Raw genomic sequence first — 18,699 nt, 5'->3', positions numbered from 1 at the left:
CTGTGCACACAGGGGCTGGGTCTGTCCTGATCATGGAAAGCCTAAGTGGTTGAATCCATCACAGTTCCTGTGTTGCCAGCATGGACTCTTCTGCTCATGAATCAGTTGAGGAAGCAATGATGTGCCTGGAAAAAGAAATCATCACACATAAGCAGATGGCCTGGTTCAATTAATTATTACTAGCTTTTGCCATATGGGTATTTTGGATGATGGTTTACTCAAGAAACAAACATTTTCAAATTTGGCCCATTCTGAGAAGTGAAGCCTTGTATGTCTTCCCACGCCTCTCCTCTGTCATTAAACCTCCAGTCATTCTTCTTTCAAGTTTGTGACCAGTTGAACAGAACCCCCCCATCTACACTGCTCAGAAGTTGTTGTAGCTTCTTGCATCAAACTTTCTTTCCTTCCAAGCCAAGTGGACAGAGTTATGTGCTTCAAATTCTCCTCCCCAGGAGGTTCTCCCTCTCGCCTACTATCCTCACTGAACTGTGACATTACAGTCACCTATTTAGAAGGTAGGGCCCGGGGCGTGGTGGCTCACGCCTGTAATCCCAGCACTTAGGGAGGCTGAAGTGGGCAGATCACGAGGTCAGGAGATAGAGACCATCCTGGCTAACACAGTGAAACCCCTCTCTACTAAAAATACAAAAAATTAGCTGGGCATGGTGGCATGCACCTGTAGTCCCAAGCTACTCGGGACTGAGGCAGGAGAATTGCTGGAACCTGGGAGGCGGAGGTTGCAGTGAGCTGAGATCATGCCACTGCACTCTAGCCTCGGTTACAGAGTGAGACTCCATCTCAAAAAAAAAAAAAAAGAAAAAAAAAAGAAGGTAGGTGACCATGTGATGTGAAGCTATCTGTAAATGAGGCTCAGCGGTTTTTCCTCTCTTAGTCACTGGCTCTTGGGAAACCCCCCTTGAGGCCAGTGTTAGATTGATAAAGGGGTGAGGGGGAGGCACACAGGGAATGAACTACCTATGCATATAATGCACTTATGTCTTCAGTACCTGGTTACGGGCTATTCCCACATAAGCCATTTCCAGTTGGTAATGGGATTTTATGAGTGTGTCAGATGACTCAGTACATGATGGACAACTTGGGTTGCAAATGACATGTAATACATTAGGGATAATCACTCGGTGTCCAGTAGTCAGTCCAGTTCAGAAGTTACTCCCAGCTTCTCATGCCAACACAGTCAATCCCGAATCTCTGCAACGTATATCAACAACATCAGACCAGTGTAAAATGATATCCTTCCACCCATTTATTAAGCACCTTCAGTTAGGAAAATCTGAAATCACATTGGTTTCTAATCCTTATCGTCGCTGGTTTGAGCTTGCCATTGTCCTTCATTCTGAAGTGCTGAGATCTAACTGTCCATTCTGGAGACAGTCGAGGGTAATGCATGAGGAGAACTGGCTTGCTCTTGCAGTGAGACTGCAAAGGAGGCAAAGAAATGGTAGTGTCGTTACGAGGTGCTTCAGAAGACTGGAGAAGAGGGTTTCCGCTGACAAAGGAGGCTCTTTGAGGATTGGTGATACAGAGAACTTCAGGTTTTCCAAATCCTCTCATTTGTCTCCATTTCAGTTCTCTGGGTCTTACCCCTTCCTGATCAATACTCCAAATTTCTTTAGCAAGGCCATGATTTTACCAGTGTAGAAATTTGGCCAGTCCTCTGGATCAAATTTTACCTTTGGTTTTCTCTTTTTGTTGTTGTTTTTTTCTTTTTGAGACAGAGTCTCGCTCTGTCACCCAGGCTGGAGTGCAAGTGGCACGATCTCAGCTCACTGCAACCTCCGCCTCCCAGGTTCAAGCAATTCTTGTGCCTCAGCCTCCCCAGTAGCTGGGACTACAGGCATGCGCCACCATACCCGGCTAACTTTTGTATTTTTAGTAGGGACGGACTTTTACCGTGTTGGCCAGGCTGGTCTCAAATTCCTAGACTCAAGTGATCTGCCTGCCTCTGCCTCCCAAACTGCTAGAATTACAGGCGTGAGCCACGGTGCCTGGCCGTTATGTTTTCTCGGTTATATGGACTGAAGAGGAAAGAGGGTATTTCAGAACTGTCATAGGAAGCCGTTGGCTTGGTTTAAGTCTCTTCCTTCAGCTGATAACTTCGGGACTTGAGCTTGCCAGTGTCTTTTTTTTGTTTGTTTTTTGAGAAGGAGTCTTGCTCTGTCGCCCAGGCTGGAGTACAGTGGCGCGATCTCGGCTCACTGCAAGCTCATGGGTTCACACCATTCTCCTGCCTCAGCCTCCCGAGTAGCTGGGACTACAGGCGCCCACCACCACGCCCGGCTAATTTTTTTTGTATTTTTAGTAGAGAGGGGGTTTCACCGTGTTAGCCAGGATGGTCTGGATCTCCTGACTTCATGATCCGCCCGCCTGGGCCTCCCAAAGTGCTGGGATTACAGGCATGAGCCACCGCGCTGGGCCGCCAGTATCTTTTTGTAAGCTGTGCGGCATAGCTTAACAGGACTGCCTGGCTGGTGCTGTGGCTCACGTCTGTAATCCCAGCACTTTGGGAGGCCGAGGTGGGCGGATCACGAGGTCAGGGGATCGAGACTATCCTGGCCAACATGGTGAAACCCCGTCTCTACCCAAAACACAAAAGTTAGCTGGCATGGTGATGTGCACCTGTAATCCCAGCTACTCGGGAGGCTGAGGCAGGAGAATCACTTGAACCCGGGAGGTGGAGGTTGTAGTGAGCTGAGATTGTGCCACTGCACTCCAGCCTGGCGACAGAGTGAGACTCTGTCACAAAAGAAACAAAAAAAAACAGGACTGTCTGTTGGGCCTCATGGACTGTTTGATGGCAGAAACAACTCATTGGCTCTAGGCTTTGCTTTGAATGGACCCTTCTTCCAGGTGACTGGTATGAGGAGAAGTAGAGAATTGGGGGCAGGTGTCAGCGTCTGGATCTTCTCTGGGGTCCTAACAGAAGACATTTTCGTCGTGCTGTGCTGAAGACGGGACCGGAAGGCCATTGCTCAGGTATTCACTCTACCAGACAGGGGGCTTTACGCTGTCACCACTACCTTGAATCCCCCGTGAGGCAGGTATTATTATCCTGTCTTTATCTGTGAGGACGGGAAGGCAATGGCGGGGTGGGTTCTCGTTGGGCGTGGAGGCAGCAGGACGCAGAAATCGACCTCCCCCGCGCGACTCGCCTGTAGCTTTCAGTTTCGTGGCCCAACGCCCTGCACGCCTCTCCTCTTGGATAATTGGTGGTTGAATCTGTGCAAGTTGGAAGCAAATGAGAGCCCAGCGGCTGTTCTTCCCCATTCCTTTTAGATTGAGGCAAAGGGACAAACCTGCGATGTGAATTATACAGCTTCAGGAATTTTTATCAGCGCACCCCACGCCCGATCCTGCCTGAGGGTCTTTCTAAGCCACAGGCGTCCCTTCTCAGGTCTTGTCCCTCCCCTTCTGTGAATGCCCTCGGATCACCCAGCAGGCAGGTGTGATCCGGCTCCGCGCTGGGGCCAGGTGAGGCCGGGCTGCCTGCCCCGGTGCACGTTCCCGAGGCGCGGCGCCCAGTCGGCGGGGCCTGTGGGCTGGACCTCCCCGGGGCGCCGGGCGTGGCGCCGGGAACAGGTCCCCAGGCTGCCCTGCAGGGCGGACGGCGGGCGGCTGGCGGCTGTTTACCTGCGCGGGGCGGGGGCGAGACTCGCGGCGGTGCTGGGGCTTTGCACGCAGGGGGCGATGCGCCCTGGAGCGGGAGGGACGCAAGGGGCGACCGCTGTTATCTCGCTTGGAGATACCAAGGCCAGTCCGACTCCCCGCTGGCCGTCTGTGGGTCGGCCGCCCCCAGTTTGTCCCTTCCCAGGGTGGATCCAGATTTGGGGGGCCGGAGGTGTATCCAACGTGAGGAGCGCCCTTTGGGAAAAATAATACAGAAGTCCCAATACAAACTTAGGTGCAGGGCTTTTTTGGAAGGGGGCCCGTGAGTGAGGGTCCCCGAAGCCCAGATTCCTTGGCTTTTAGGTAACCTCACCTCTGAATCAGGGCAGGGAGGCCTGAGGTGCTCGGGGGTTTAGAGGCTTCCCAGACACTGCAGGAACCCTATTTAGTTAATTCACTTTTCCTTCATCTTCCCACACACCCCAGCCCTGCAACTGGGAGAAGGGGTGGCGGTGTGTTCAGAGGCAGAAGGAACCCAGCCCACAATTGTGCTTCTCTCTCCTGCCCTGGGAAGAACTAAACCCGTCGCCGTCCCCCTTCCAGCAGGATGCTGGGGACTGGGCCTGGCCATCCAGGGCTGAGCAAAACAGTAACCCTGAACCTACCTCTGGATTCTCTCCCGCTCTCTGACCTTCTAACTCTCAACCCCGTGAAAGTGCCTGGACTCTGCTGGTGGCTTAAAAGGGAAAGGGTCCTGGGGAGCCATCATCTGTCCTCAGAGAGACCTCAGAGAGTCCCGATGGGGCTTCTGATGGAGCTGCTCGGGGGACCCCGGACCTTTGAGAATCCTCAGGGCACGGGGCTACTGCCCTCTGCCCCAAGACAGGGAAGATGTGCGTGAGTGGAAGAGCTGGAAGTGTCAGAGGCATGTGAACAAGAGCAACTCCATCTTAAATAGGAGCTGGGCAAAACGAGGCTGAAACTTACTGGACTGCATATCCAGACAGTTAAGGCATTCTAAGTCACAGGATGAGACAGGAGGTCAGCACACAATATAGGTCATAAAGACCTTGCTGATAAAACAGATTGCAGTAAAGGAGCCGGCCAAAATCCACCAAAACTCAAATGGTGACAAGCGTGGCCTCTGGTTGTCATCACTGTTACACTCCCACCAGCGCCATGACAGTTTACAAATGCCATGGCAACATCAGGAAGTTACCCTATGTGGTCTAAAATGGAAGGCATGAATAATCCAGTCCTTGTTAAGCATAGCATCAAGAAATAACCATAAAAATAAGTGACCAGCAGCCCTCAGGGCTGCTCTATGGAGTAGCCATTCTTTTATTCCTTTGCTTTCTTAATAAACTTGCTTGCACTTTGCACTGCGGACTTGCCTTGAATTCTTTCTTGTGCAAGATCCAAGAACCCTCTCTAGGGTCTGGATTGGGAACCTTTTCCTGTAACAGAGGAGCAACTGGTTTGTGTGGGCCCAAGGAAAAATATGTGATTCATTGCAGAGGGTGAACCTCTGGACCTGTATCCCAGCATCCTCACCGCCCGTGGTCCTCCCCCAAATTAAAAGATCAGTTTGGAAATCATGCGGGGCCTTTTCTGATATAGTCTCCACTCTCTGGTGCACTATGAACCACAATAATACATTTCTCACTGGCCTCCCTCCTCCTGGCAGGGAGTAAGCAGATCCAGCCTGTTTGGACGTGGTGAGGACCCAGCCCTGGGGTTTAAGGCCAAGCTGGCATCTCCCTTCACTGATTACAAGAGTCATTGTTACGGGTGGGTCTTTGTTCTTAAAGCTCCCATAATGGTGGCGAGCCACTCCCAAGATGGTAGCAAACTGCTCCCATGATGGGGTGGGCAGCTCCCAAGATGGTGGCAAGCCTTTTGTTCTCTGACCTGAGGTTCTTGGCCTCACTAATTCCAAGGAATGGAACCTTGGGCCGTGCGGTGAGTGTTACAGCTCTATTAGAAGCCCTGGGGTTACGGAAGAGAACCATGGAACCCAGTGACCAGTGTTCAGCCTGATTATGACGAACCTGGGCACTTAGCCACACAGGGACAATGGCGAGCCTCTAGCCCGGACGGGAGTGGCAATGGGCGCCTCTGGATCAGAAGCGTAGTGGACACCCTGCCAGATCCGGAGAGGTAGAAGTCAGCAGCAGGTCTACGACGGCTGGCAAACAGCAGTGGAGGACAGCAAGTGAAAGCTCAGCTCGAACCATAAGAAACACGGACCAGAAGAGTGTGCAGTTGCGAGATTTAATAGAGTGAAAACAGGGCTCCCATACAATGGGAGGGGACCCAAAGGGGGTTGCCGCTCCCTGCTTGAATGCCTGGGTTTATATCCCGATCATTGTCCCTCCCCCTGTGCTCTCAGGTGAAATATGATTTGACTATTTCTTTACCTCCTGCTTTTAGCCTAATTTGTATTTTAGTGAGCCCTCTTTACTACCTGATTGGTCGGGTGTGAGCTGAGTGACAAGCCCCGTGTTTAAAGGTGGATGCGGTCACACTTCCCAGCTAGGCTTAGGAATTCTTAGTTGGCCTAAGAAATCCAGCTAGTCCTGTCTCTCACCATGACCTCCAAAAGCCCAGGATGCATCAGAGAAAAGTGGAAACGTGGGGCAAGCCTGGGGAACATGCAAAGAAGGGAGGCCCTTAGCCAAATCTTGGGTTCCACTTTGTGGTTGTGCAGGAAGGAGGTCAGAGGTGTACCCTTTCTCTGACATTTGCCTTTTAGGGTCAGGTTCAATGTGCACTTGAGTTTGCAAACTGCCTTTGTCGCCACCATGTCCTGGAGTATGTCCCATGGAAAACAATAGTGAACTGAATTTTTTTTTTTTTTTTTTTTTTTTTGAGACAGAGCCTCGCTCCGTCATCCAGGCTGGAGTGCAGTGGTGCAAGCTCTGCCTTCCGGGTTCACACCATTCTCCTGCCTCAGCCTCCCGAGTAGCTGGGACTACAGGCACCCGCCAACACGCCCGGCTAATTTTTGGTATTTTTAGTAGAGATGTGGTTTCACCGTGTTAGCCAGGATGGTCTCAATCTCCTGACCTCATGATCCGCCTGCCTCGGCCTCCCGAAGTGCTGGGATTACAGGCATGAGCCACCGTGCCCGGCTGAACTGATTTAAGATTAGTAAAATTTAAACTTTTTCAAAGTTTGTCTTCAATTAGAACCAGCTCCCTTTCTGCTGTTTCAGTGAAAATGCTTACTGAACTTATTATGTGAAATTATAGAAATGTAAAGTTTTTGGCCAGGAGTGGTGGCTCACGCCTATAATCCCAGCACTTTGGAAGGCCAAGGCGGGTGGATCTCATGAAGTCAGGAGTTCCTGACCAGCCTGGCTAACATGGTGAAACCCCGTCTCTACTAAAAACACAAAAAATCAGCCGGGTGTGGTGTTGCGCACCTGTAGTCCCAGCTACTTGGGAGGCCAGAGTGGGAGGCAGGAGAATCGCTTGAACCCGCGAGGCAGAGGTTGCAGTGAGCCAAGATTACACCAGAGTACTCCAGCCTGGACAACACAGCGAGACTCTGTCTCAAAAAAAAAAACAAAAAATAAAAAAATGTAAATTTTTGCAGTTCCTAACAAGCCTGTAACACAGGTTAAAAAATCTTGAATAGATAATGTATGAGTCTGTACATTTCTTCCATGTGAACATTGATCATATTTGGTGACTTGGTGGGAGATGGTCATTGTATTCATTTTCTATTTGTGTGTGACAAACCACCACGAATTCAGCAGATGAAAACAACATGTGAGTATTTCAGTTTCTCTCAGTTAGAAATCTGGACACAGTTTTAACTGGGCCTCTGTTCAGAGTCTCACAGGCTGTAATCAAGGTGTTGGCCTAACTATAGTCTCCTCCAGGGGCTGGAGTGGGGAGGAATCTGCTCCCAAACTCACTCCTGTTGCTGGCAGTATTCAGTTCTGGCAGGTATGGGACTAGGGACCCTGCTTCTTGCTGGCTGCCAGCTGGAGGCTTCCTTCAGCTCCTAGGGACATGGGTTTTTCCCAGCATGGCTGCTTACTGACCAAACCAGCAAGGAGAGCCCCTCGACTGAGTCAGCTAGCAAGTGAGGGTCTTATGTAATATAGCGTAAGCATGGGCATGACATCGCATCACCTCTGCCATAGTCTATTGGCTCATTAAACCCAGGTGGCAAGAGTGGCTTCCATAGGTGCATGGGCCTCTTTTTCATCCACTAGGGTAAGCATGACACAGCAAACTATATGCAGTGATATGATTTTATTCTCTCTTTTGCATATTCTACACTTCAAAGTGGTACAATGAATGGATGAAAGAGACGTGTGAGCAGGGAGGGTACTGGAATCAAGGATACCCATCTGGACAGATGGGCTGTTCTGGATGAGCCCTGGGCATCCTGGCCTCTTTGTCCTCTTCTCCCCTGCAGGGTTACAACGGACTCATCTCCCAGAACTATGGGTCAGGGCTGCAACCAGCTCTTGGTTTCTTCAAGGGCATGAGGAATGGCATCCGCATGTCCACTCTGTGTGCCCTTTTCTCTCCCACCCTGTCTGCTCTCATCAGCACAGTGGGGCTGGGCACAAAGAAGCTTCAGATTCAAGTTACCGTTTCCACATCGCTACCAATTGAGAGGTGGCAGAGATGCCTTCATTTTGGTCACTACCTTTATTTTGGTTCAGGAACTTTTTACAAATCAACTCCCCACAGGACCTATTCTGTGACAATGGCTATGAAAGCCTCAGTCATTGCTTGTTCTTTGCAAGAAAAAATGGGATGGAAAGGGAATAGGAGACACGGGAGAAACAATAACCAAAAACCAGGATCCCACTACGATATCTACAAGAGGATATGGACCTACATGTCCCCTAAGGCTTTCAAATCTAAATATATACATAAATACTGACATATACATTTGTATATGTGTATATATCATTGTATATACATGTGTATAATTTATATATACATTAAAATATACGCTATATTAAAATATATAATCATACATATATACATTATATGTCTATATTAAAATATTTTTATTATACATATATACATTATATGTGTATATTAAAATATAAAATATATATACATATACATTATATATGCATTATATGTAATATATACTTTCTATATTAAAAATGTATAATTATACATATACTTTATACACATAATTATATATATTATAATTATTATAATATATAAATATAATAATTATAATTATATAAAATATGTTATAATTATATTATACATTATAATATATAATTATATATAATTATACATACTTTATATATTAGAAATATATGTATAATTATATAATATATTTTAATATATAATTATATATTATATTTATATTATATATTATATATTACATTATAAATTTATATTTTTATATATTATATTTATATACAATTATATATATTATAATTATATATTGTATATTATATAATATGTATTATGTGTTATATTAAAATATAAAATATATTAAAATATATAAATTATTCATGTATATGTATAAATACACACACATACTACATATTACAAAACTTACAATGAAACAACAACAACAATCTTCTAAGTGAAAATTAAGCCTCACTTTTCTTGCTTTGGGACCCAAACTTTACTAATAAGGGAGATATTGACAGAATAGACTTTTCAATCCTCTGGTAGAGATTAAAATGGATCATGCCCTGGAAACTAGCAAGGTTCACGAACCCTTGTCATCCGCCTTCTTGAGCTGTTTCCTTCCCCAGTGGGTTATGCCTGCTTGGGTGGAGGGGTGATGTAGGCGTGTGTGTTTGTTTAGTGTACAATTCTTGGCAAACCTATCATCCTGGCAGGTGCTGAAAAGTAAAATCCTCTTTTTCCAATCCAGAAAAACTCTGATGCCAGCATGCCCATTTCCCATCATCGTCCTCACAGCTCCACCAGGCAAAGAGCCATCTCTCTTAGTCCTTGGGAAACAGTGGTGGTATCTGGCTGGGTGATGGCGCTTGCAAGGTTAAAAGGAGGGTCAGGTTTGGGTGTTTTCCTCTGTGGGCTCTGTCACTGACGATTCATTTCCCAACTGCAAAAGACAAGAATGAAAACAGGGAGATGGTCCAGCCTCCTTCTGAGGCTCAGGGTTAAGGTAGAAGAAGCAGGCTGAGGAAGCAGGAGGGAGGGGAGGTAGTGGGCATGCAGCTTGGCATGCATGCCAAGGATACCCTGGGCATCCCTGTGGCGGTGTGCTGCCACGTGCCTGAGTGGGCAAGCAGCATGGCACAGGGAAAAGGCAAGATTCCTCAGGGGAGCGTCCTCAGAATTCGGGGAACTCAGTGTGCATCTGCATAAGAGATGACAATGCCGATAGCGTGGCAGATTGTGATCAGCCTTGGCAGGGAGCTGCAGGCAGGGCTTTGTGGTTTGGAAAGGTGCAGCAAACAGGTAGGGCACAAGGCGCCCTCAGAAACACACCCTTCTCTGCCCAGGGCTGCCACCATCACCCACACCCAGCTTCCTCCCACCGTGAGCTGAGCTTCCATTTCCTGCCTCCTTTGGTCAGGGAGGCTGGTGCCACCCATTTTGGGCCCTGAGAATATTACCCGTAGCACCTGGTGCCCAGCTTTTTGCGGGCCCACTGACTTCCTGTATTGCCCATGGCCCGTAGATTGGTCACCATCATTATCCACTTAGATTTTCTTGGCAGGTATAGAAAGGAATTGAGCCAGCCCGGGGTGTTCGATGCTGAAATCAGTTGAGAAGTAGGTTACAATCTTGCCAATCAGAAGGAAAGAACATCTCTGCAGGTGGATGTGTCTGTTACAATTCAGGTACTGAACTGGTGGTTTTGATATTACCTCTCTAATCTTAATCTCAAGCAACACAACCTGCTAAGAACCAAAATAGCCAGAGGAAAAGATTAAGTAGATAACATTCGCTTGAACAATGCACCAGCTAAAAATGGAATTACGGCTCTCTCAAATAGCATACAAAAGTAATAAAAATATCCTTGAAGTTTTTGGGGATGCTTTACCTTAGGGTACCAGGTGATTAAAAGAGATTGTTGCCAGCCATTATACCTGACCAGTTTGTCCTTTTGTTTTTATTTTTTATCTTTTTGAGACAGAGTCTTGTTTTGTCACCCAGGCTGGAGTGCAGTGGCATGATTTTTGGCTCATCGCAACCTCAGCCTCTGAGGTTCAAGCGATTCTCCTGCCTCAGCCTCCCAAGTAGGTGAGACTACAGTTGCGCACCACCATGCCTGGCTAATTTTTGTGTTTTTAGTAGAGACGGGGTTTCGTCATGTTGGCCAGACTGGTCTCAAACTCCTGACCTCAGGTGTTCCACCCACCTCAGCCTCCCAAAGTACTGGGATTACAGGCGAGAGACGCCGCGCTGTGTTTAGGGATAGTCAGCCTCCCGTCTGATCACTAACTTTGTTAGATATAAGTCTGATACTACAGCAGATATATTTTGAGAGTAATTGTCACTAGGTTTTGCTCTGGAATCCTAATAAAACGGTGAGTGCCAGCCTGGGCAACAGAGTGAGACCCCATCTCAAAAACAAGAACCAAAAACCAGCGAGTGGTTTATTGTCTGACACCCACAGGAGCTTCCTCACCTTCTTACTCTCTGGTTACAAAAAGCAAAACCAAATCTGTTCTAGCCACTACAATTTCAAAGCGAGGCCAGATCTGATCATTTGTTTTGCAATGCATGCGTAAGTTTGTTCACTCCCTGATTTATTCTTTATTCTGTCTTGATCTTTAAAATGTGTTTTTGTTCAACCTTATATCATGGAGAATTTCAAACCTATGCTCAAGCAAACAGAATGATGTCATGAGCCCTCATGTCCCCATCACATAGTCCAACAACCGTCAACCCTTGGCCAGTCCTGCCCTATTCACCTGCCTCCTCCTCCTTGTTATTAAAAACAAACAAATAGGCTGGGTGCGGTGGCTCACGGCTGTAATCCCAGCACTTTGGGAGGCCGAGGCGGGCAGATCACTTAATGTCAGGAGTTCAAAACCAGCCTGGCCAACATGGTGAAACCCCCTCTCTACTAAAAATACAAAAATTAGCCGGGTGTGGTGGCACAGGCCTGTAATCCCAGCTACTCAGGAGGCTGAGGCAGGAGAATCGCTTGAACCTGGGAGGCAGAGGTTGCAGTGAGCTGAGATCATGCTACTGTACTCCAGCCTGGACGACAAAACGAGACTCCATCTCCCCAAAAATTAAAACAAACAAACAGACATCTTGTCATTTTGTTCATAAACAGGTTAGTATGTGTCTTGAGAAGGAATGGCATTCTTTTTTACATGACTCCAATACCATTATCACACCAAAAAAAGTGACACTATATAATTTACTATGTAACTATAATTTACCGTATAAATTTACTATAATTTACTCTATAACTGTAATTTATGGAATTTATATATTGCATATATTTTATTGCTTTCCTTTAAGTTAAACAGTGACCTTTGGCCAAAAACAACAAAATCTTACTTGATATTATTTGGCTCAAATATCTTGTATTTCTAAGGGAATGTGTGTGCTTTTCTGAAAACTCATTCCCTAGCTCATTTCATGCCCATAACTAGGCTTGTGGGGAAGCCTAGGGAATGAGACTGAGGGAGCATGGCTGAATCAGCACTAATTGTAGCTCTGAACTTGCCTTGCCCCAGTAGCTGAGACAGATGGTGCCAGTGACCCCTCCCCAGGAGACTGCAGACTTTGAACACACACTCGTCTTCTGTCGCCTCCCTCTGTGTCAAGTGCCAGGGTCAGTCTAGGTGCCTGCAGAGGAACGGCTGTTTGCCTGAGGAAGACACTTGTGATATTCCTGGCCTGGTGACTGGCAGTCACGTGGTGGGAGGGTGGAGGCAGGGAGGGGGTGACCGAACAGAAAAGGACAGACCAGAGTGGTTTGCAGGATGCACCAAGAGCTGCACACAGTAACATGGGCAGCCTCCACGGAGGCTGCTTCCAGGTTCTTTTTGGTCACAAAATCCCCTTGCATCTGTAAAGCCTGCCACCTTGCTGGCTCCAAAGGAGGGGCGACCCTTTCCAGGCGACGTCTGATTTGGGAATTCATACTTCCAGTCTCCCTCATCCCTGGCCTGTCCCGTAAGCTGTCGGGCACGTGAGCCAAGGGCGTACACTGCACAGGTCTAGTGTGCATGGTGTTTACTAAAGCCATCAGAAGAGCCTGCTGCCGATACGGGAAATGATTTTTCCTAATGCAATGCTGTCCTGGGGTTGTTTTTATGAAAATGATGTGTTGGAGTCTCAGCAACCCCTTTACTGGCTCTGGTTGGCTTCTGGGAATGAGAGCTCAGTCGCCCCCTTGCATGGGTCCCCACCCCTGGCTTTTAGAAGGCTGACTGACATATTGCGTGTCAGTTAATGCTGCCTGCTGGAAGCCTGGGGCTTTGCCGGGGAGTGTGGTTCATAACTTGCATTGCGTGCATCAAGGGCCCTGACAAGTGCTGATGGATTTGGCTTCCCTGTGGCTCCTGAGCCCTGGGCGGGGACAAAGGGGAGCATTGTTTGGCAGGGCAGGCCTCTGCCTGCGAACCCACTCATTTGCCTGACGGTGGAGACAGGTGTATCACACGCTCAGCATGCCAGAGCTATGCTGGATGATCAAGATCTAAGTTTTGTTCCCCAGGGCGAGGCTTAGAGAAGCAGACATGGCCCAAGGAATGGCCCGTGGTCACTCTTCTCCCTGAAACCAGCCCCTGACTTTTCTTTTCTCGGTTTGCTCTTCTGAGCTCTGCTCCTAAAATGAGATCTTGTTAGGGAAAGGAAATGATTCTGCCCCAGCTGCCTGTTCTTTGTAGCTCAGGAGGGCTAGCAGGATGCTGAGCACCCTTGCTGGGGAAGGTAAATGTGGACCACTGTTGTGCCAAGGCTGTGCAGTCATCTCCTTTTTGTGCTCCATGGTGGCCCCTGCAGAAACCATTTCATGACCCTTCCATCCTGATGCAACCCAGTCGGGGGAATTGCATGGGTAGATAATTTTCTTGCACCTCCTAGTTTATCGCTATAGGTGCTCCAAACCATTATCATCACTTTTAAATTAAAAATTGATTTTCATTAATTGTAATAACAGATAAATGAAGCTTAGTAAGTCAAATGGCATGAAAACCATTTTTGAAGGAAGTCAGCCATGCTCTGTCCTCTACTTCCCCAACTCTGAATCTGCTCCCTGGGGGCACCTCTTTAAATTCTGATTTAGGTGTTTCTCTTGATATTTACCTCCTACTTCCCAATACCATACTTGTTCTGGCATTTCTCCTTGTTTTGGTTTTAAACATTATCTATTGAATTCTTACCTTTAAACGTGAAAGTTTCCTTAGGCTTACATTGGGCTTCATGGAAAGCGGCTTAACCGCATAAGGGTAGGTTTCTCTCGTGTAACTTGAAGTACAGCAGAGGTTCAGTCTAGGTTTGGAGAAATGACTCTGTGGTACCATTGGGGACCCCTGCCTCCTCCCATCTTTCTACTCCATAATCCTTAGCATGTATGCCTGCCTAAATTCACACTTCCCTTCACACTAAATAAAATGACCCAGATCGGGGCTGTGGCTCATTGCCTATAATCCCAGCATTTTGGGAGGCTAAGACAGGTGGATTGCTTGAACTCACAAGTTCAAGATTAGCCTGGGCACCAAACCCCCATCTCTACAAAAAATACAAAAATTAGTGGGGCCTGGTGGTGTGTGCCTGTAGTCCCAGCTACTTGGGAGACTGAGGTGGGAGGATGTCTCAAGCCCAGAAGGCAGAGGTTGCAATGAGTCAAGATGGCACCACCGCACCCCAGCCTGGGCAATAGAGCCAGACTTTGTCTCAAATAAAAAAAGTAAAATGACCCAGATTTTATACAACGCTGCAACTATATCTTCTCTGCCCAGTACAGTAGATAGTAGGCAGAATAAGGGTCTCCTAAAAATGTCTATGTCCTGGACGGATGTGGTTCTTCATCCTTGTAATCCCAGCAGCACTTTAGGAGGCTAAAGTGGGAGGATTGCTTGAGACCGGGAGTTTAAGGCAGCAGCTGAGCTACAATTGCATTACTGCATTCCAGCCTGGGTGACAGAACGAGACCCTATCTCTATTAAAAATAAAAATAAAAAAGATATCTGTGTCCTAATCCCCAAAACCTGTGATTGTCTTATGTTACATGGCAAAAGGGATTCAAGTTTGCAAATGGAATTAAGGTTGCTTACCAGCTGATCTTGAGATCGGGAGGTGACCCAGGATTTTCCCGATGGACAGATGTAATCACAAGTATCCTTGTAAATGGACAAAGATGGCAGAAGAGTGTGAGTAGAGTCATACAAGTCATACAAGGTGTGAAAGACTCAACTGGCCATTGCAAGCTTTGAAGACAGAGGAAGGAGCCATGAGTCAAGGAAAACAGATGGCCTCTAGAAGCTGGAAGAGATGAAAAAACAAATTCTCCCCTGGAACCTCCAGAAAAGCACTTGGCACTGCCAAGGACACCTTGATTTTAGCCCAGTGAGATCCACTTCAGACTTCTGACCTCCAAAACTGTAAGATAATACATTTGCTTTTTTTTTTTTTTTTTTTTTTTTCTGGGAGACAGAGTCTCTCTCTGTCGCCCAGGCTGGAGTGCAGTGGCCGGATCTCAGCTCACTGCAAGCTCTGCCTCCTGGGTTTATGCCATTCTCCTGCCTCAGCCTCCCGAGTAGCTGGGACCACAGGCGCCCGCCACCTCACCCGGCTAGTTTTTTGTATTTTTTAGTAGAGACGAGGTTTCACCGGGTTAGCCAGGATGGTCTCGATCTCCTGACCTTGTGATCTGCCCGTCTCGGCCTCCCAAAGTGCTGGGATTACAGGCTTGAGCCACCGCGCCCAGCCATTTGCTTTGTTTTAAACCACTCTTCATGGTTGTTTATTACAACAGCAATAGGAAACTAATACACCAACCTACAAACTATATTTCCCAGCCCATTGCAGCTAGAGTGTGGCACAATTCTGGACAAGGAGACAAAAGCAGTAGGCTGCTGACAATTTTTCTAAGAAAGTTTTGTTTTTCTGAGGTAGATGCTATTCTTTTCTCATTTGCTACATTCTTCTTCCTGCCTGGAATACAGATGAAAAGCTAGAGATGGGACAGCCACCATAGCACCATGAGGCAAGCATGAGGATGGAATCTGTACACCAGCTCTGGTAAGACAAGAGAGACAGTCAGCACTGAGCACATTAGGACATGATGGAACTGTTGCATCATGACTGCTCCCACTGGACTTTTGTATTTGAGCACAATAAATGTCTCTTTGCTTATGGATCTGTTTTATGCCACCCTAGGCAATCCCTGAATGAAATACTTTGCTACCAGGCTCTCCCAAATCTTCCTTTTTCATGATTTACTCCCTCATTCTGATGGAGCACATCCTTCCAAAGCTTTCTGGGGAGGGAATTTTTTTGAGAATTTGCATATCCTAAAATGTTTCTGTCATACTTGATTGACAGTTTGTTTGCTATAGAAGTCTAGGTGGAAAATCATTTTATCTTAGAAATTTTATATTATTGCTCCATTACCTTCTCACCTTTTTTTTTGTTTGTTTTTTTTAAACAGAATCTTGCTCTGTCTCCCAGGCTGGAGTGCCCTGGCATGATCTCAGCTCACTGCAAGCTCCACCTCCCAGGTTCATGCCATTCTCCTGCCTCAGCCTCCGAGTAGCTGGGACTACAGGCGCTCACCACTGCACCCAGCTAATTTTTTGAAGTTTTTAGTAGAGACAGGGCTTCACCGTGTTAGCCAGGATGGTCTCAATCTCCTGACCTCGTGATCCGCCCGCCTTGGCCTCCCAAAGTGCTGGGATTACAGGCGTGAGCCACCGTGCCTGGCCTACCTTCTCATCTTATGTGCTGCTATTAAATTGTTGAGTACTCTTCAGATTCCTTTTCTTTTGTATATGAAATTTCTCTCTCTCTCCTTCCCTCTCTCTCCTTTCCTCACCTCCTACTTCTCTCCTTTGAAGGTTATTTTTTGTCTAATGAGCTGAAATTTCATGACACAAGGTCTTGGTATGAGTCTATTTTCATTCATTGAACTGGGCCCCTGATCATCCATTTCGATACAGAAACTCATGTTCACTTTCTTATTTCAAATTTCCTTTCCTCAATTGTTTTCTGTTCTTCTTTTGGAATTCTTATTTGTTGGATCTTGGAATCCCTGGTTTGATCTTCTTTTTCAACATTCTGTCTTATTGTTTCTCTTACTAAGGAGTAAGAGAAACTTAGTAATTTTTAAAAGCTCTAGTTGCCATAAAATTCCATCTTGTGGCCTTCTGTTCTAATTTCTTGAATGTAATGCTTTCTTCTATCTATCCAGGGATAATAATGAAAGGAGGTCATCATTTTTGTTTTCTTTTGCTCCCTATTTTCTCCAGGATTCTTTCTCCTCCCCTGCTCCCACCACCCCCCACCCCCACCCCGCCCCACACTATTTTCTTATTTTAGTCTCTGTCTTTCCTACTGGGAGTTTTCTCCGACTGCCTGATGATGCTTGCCTCATTGAATCCTCTGGATGTAGGGGTGGAGGGAGATGGGACCAGACAGCTGGTAAATCTCGCTGTAGGGCACTTAGCCAGAGAGAGACTCCACTTTTCACTGGAGACTCTTAAATATCACTATCTTTTGGGCTTTCCCTTGGGATGATCTATCTTACCACAGAGGAATCCAGACGATGCTCATGGGTGGACTTTAAGTTGGTCTCTAACATTTGGAGAGCAAACTAGGTGAAGGGGCATGTAGACATTTCTTTAGTACCCCCGTCTTCTGGTCCTTGTGCTGCCCCTGCCCTATGCAGTCCCCACATCTGGAGCCTCCCTGGTTCCGTTTTGTCTCCTGTTGTGGCAGAGGAGGAATTGCCTGGTGCATAGGGCGGGGTGTGCTGGGGATCCGGGAGCTCCGGTAGCTTGGTACAGTCTCTCAAGGAAGCCTGCTGTTCCCTGCCCCATTGCACACACTGCCTTGGGAGACAACAGGTGACTCCATCCAATTCCTTGCCTCCTGGTGTGTCAAGGTGTGGGTCGGCTACGTTGCATGGCCTCTTCCTCTGTAGTCAGTTGTGCTTCGACTTTTTTTAATCAGCTAAATCAGTTGCTGACTTTTTTCTTCTTTTTTTTTTTCAGGCAGTTTTTATGGTTTTACTTAAACACAAATAAGATACGCACGTGAGCTGTCTATTTGTGTTCCTCGCTGTGCAGTCTGGCACTGGGGCTGGTGGCTCTGAGAGCAGCTGGGCTGCTCTTTCCATGATGGCTTTACCGTTTTTGGAGGAAACATTGTGAGCCACCTCAGCACAGTAAGATTTTTTGCATGTCGGCAGCACTTCTAACTCCTTGAACTATCTATGAACCCTGTTGTCAGTACCTCTGAGTTTCTGCCATTTACACTGAATTTTGACATATGGATCTGACTGGTGCCAAGCGAACTTCTTGGTTCTGTTTTTGACGACCCTGCGCTTCAGGAGGGGTCTGAGGGGGCCACGACGCTGAGTAGGAGACGGCTGCCACCTCCGTAGGTAGCGCCGAGGAAGAGAGAGCTGCTGACTTTCAAAACCCTCTCATGTCCTCTCCTCTCTCATTCTCCTTGTCTTTCTGACTTTTTTTTATCTTTTAATTTTGTTTAGTATCATTTCAGGGGCTTAGGGAAGGAGTGGAAAGAATCATGTTGTATTAGGCCATTCAAATGTTGCTATAAGGAAATATCTGAGACTGTGTAATTTATAAAGAAAAGAGGCGGACCAGGCATAGTGGCTCACACCTGTAATCCCAGCACTTTGGGAGGCCGAGGCGGGTGGATCACAAGGTCAGGAGATCAAGATCATCCTGGCTAACACGATGAAACCCTGTCTCTACTAAAAATACAAAAAAATTAGCCAGGTGCAATGGCAGGCGCCTGTAGTCCCGGCTGCTTGGGAGGCTGAGGCAGGAGAATGGCATGAACCTGGGAGGCAGATCTTGCAGTGAGCCGAGATCGCGCCACTGCACTCCAGCCTGGGCAACAGAGCGAGACTCTGTCTCAAGAAAAAAGAAAAAAAGAAGAAGAA

Source organism: Piliocolobus tephrosceles, chromosome 16 (genome assembly GCF_002776525.5).
Source record: "Piliocolobus tephrosceles isolate RC106 chromosome 16, ASM277652v3, whole genome shotgun sequence".
Classification (NCBI taxonomy): domain Eukaryota; kingdom Metazoa; phylum Chordata; class Mammalia; order Primates; family Cercopithecidae; genus Piliocolobus; species Piliocolobus tephrosceles.
Note: the sequence above shows the minus strand (reverse complement) of the source record.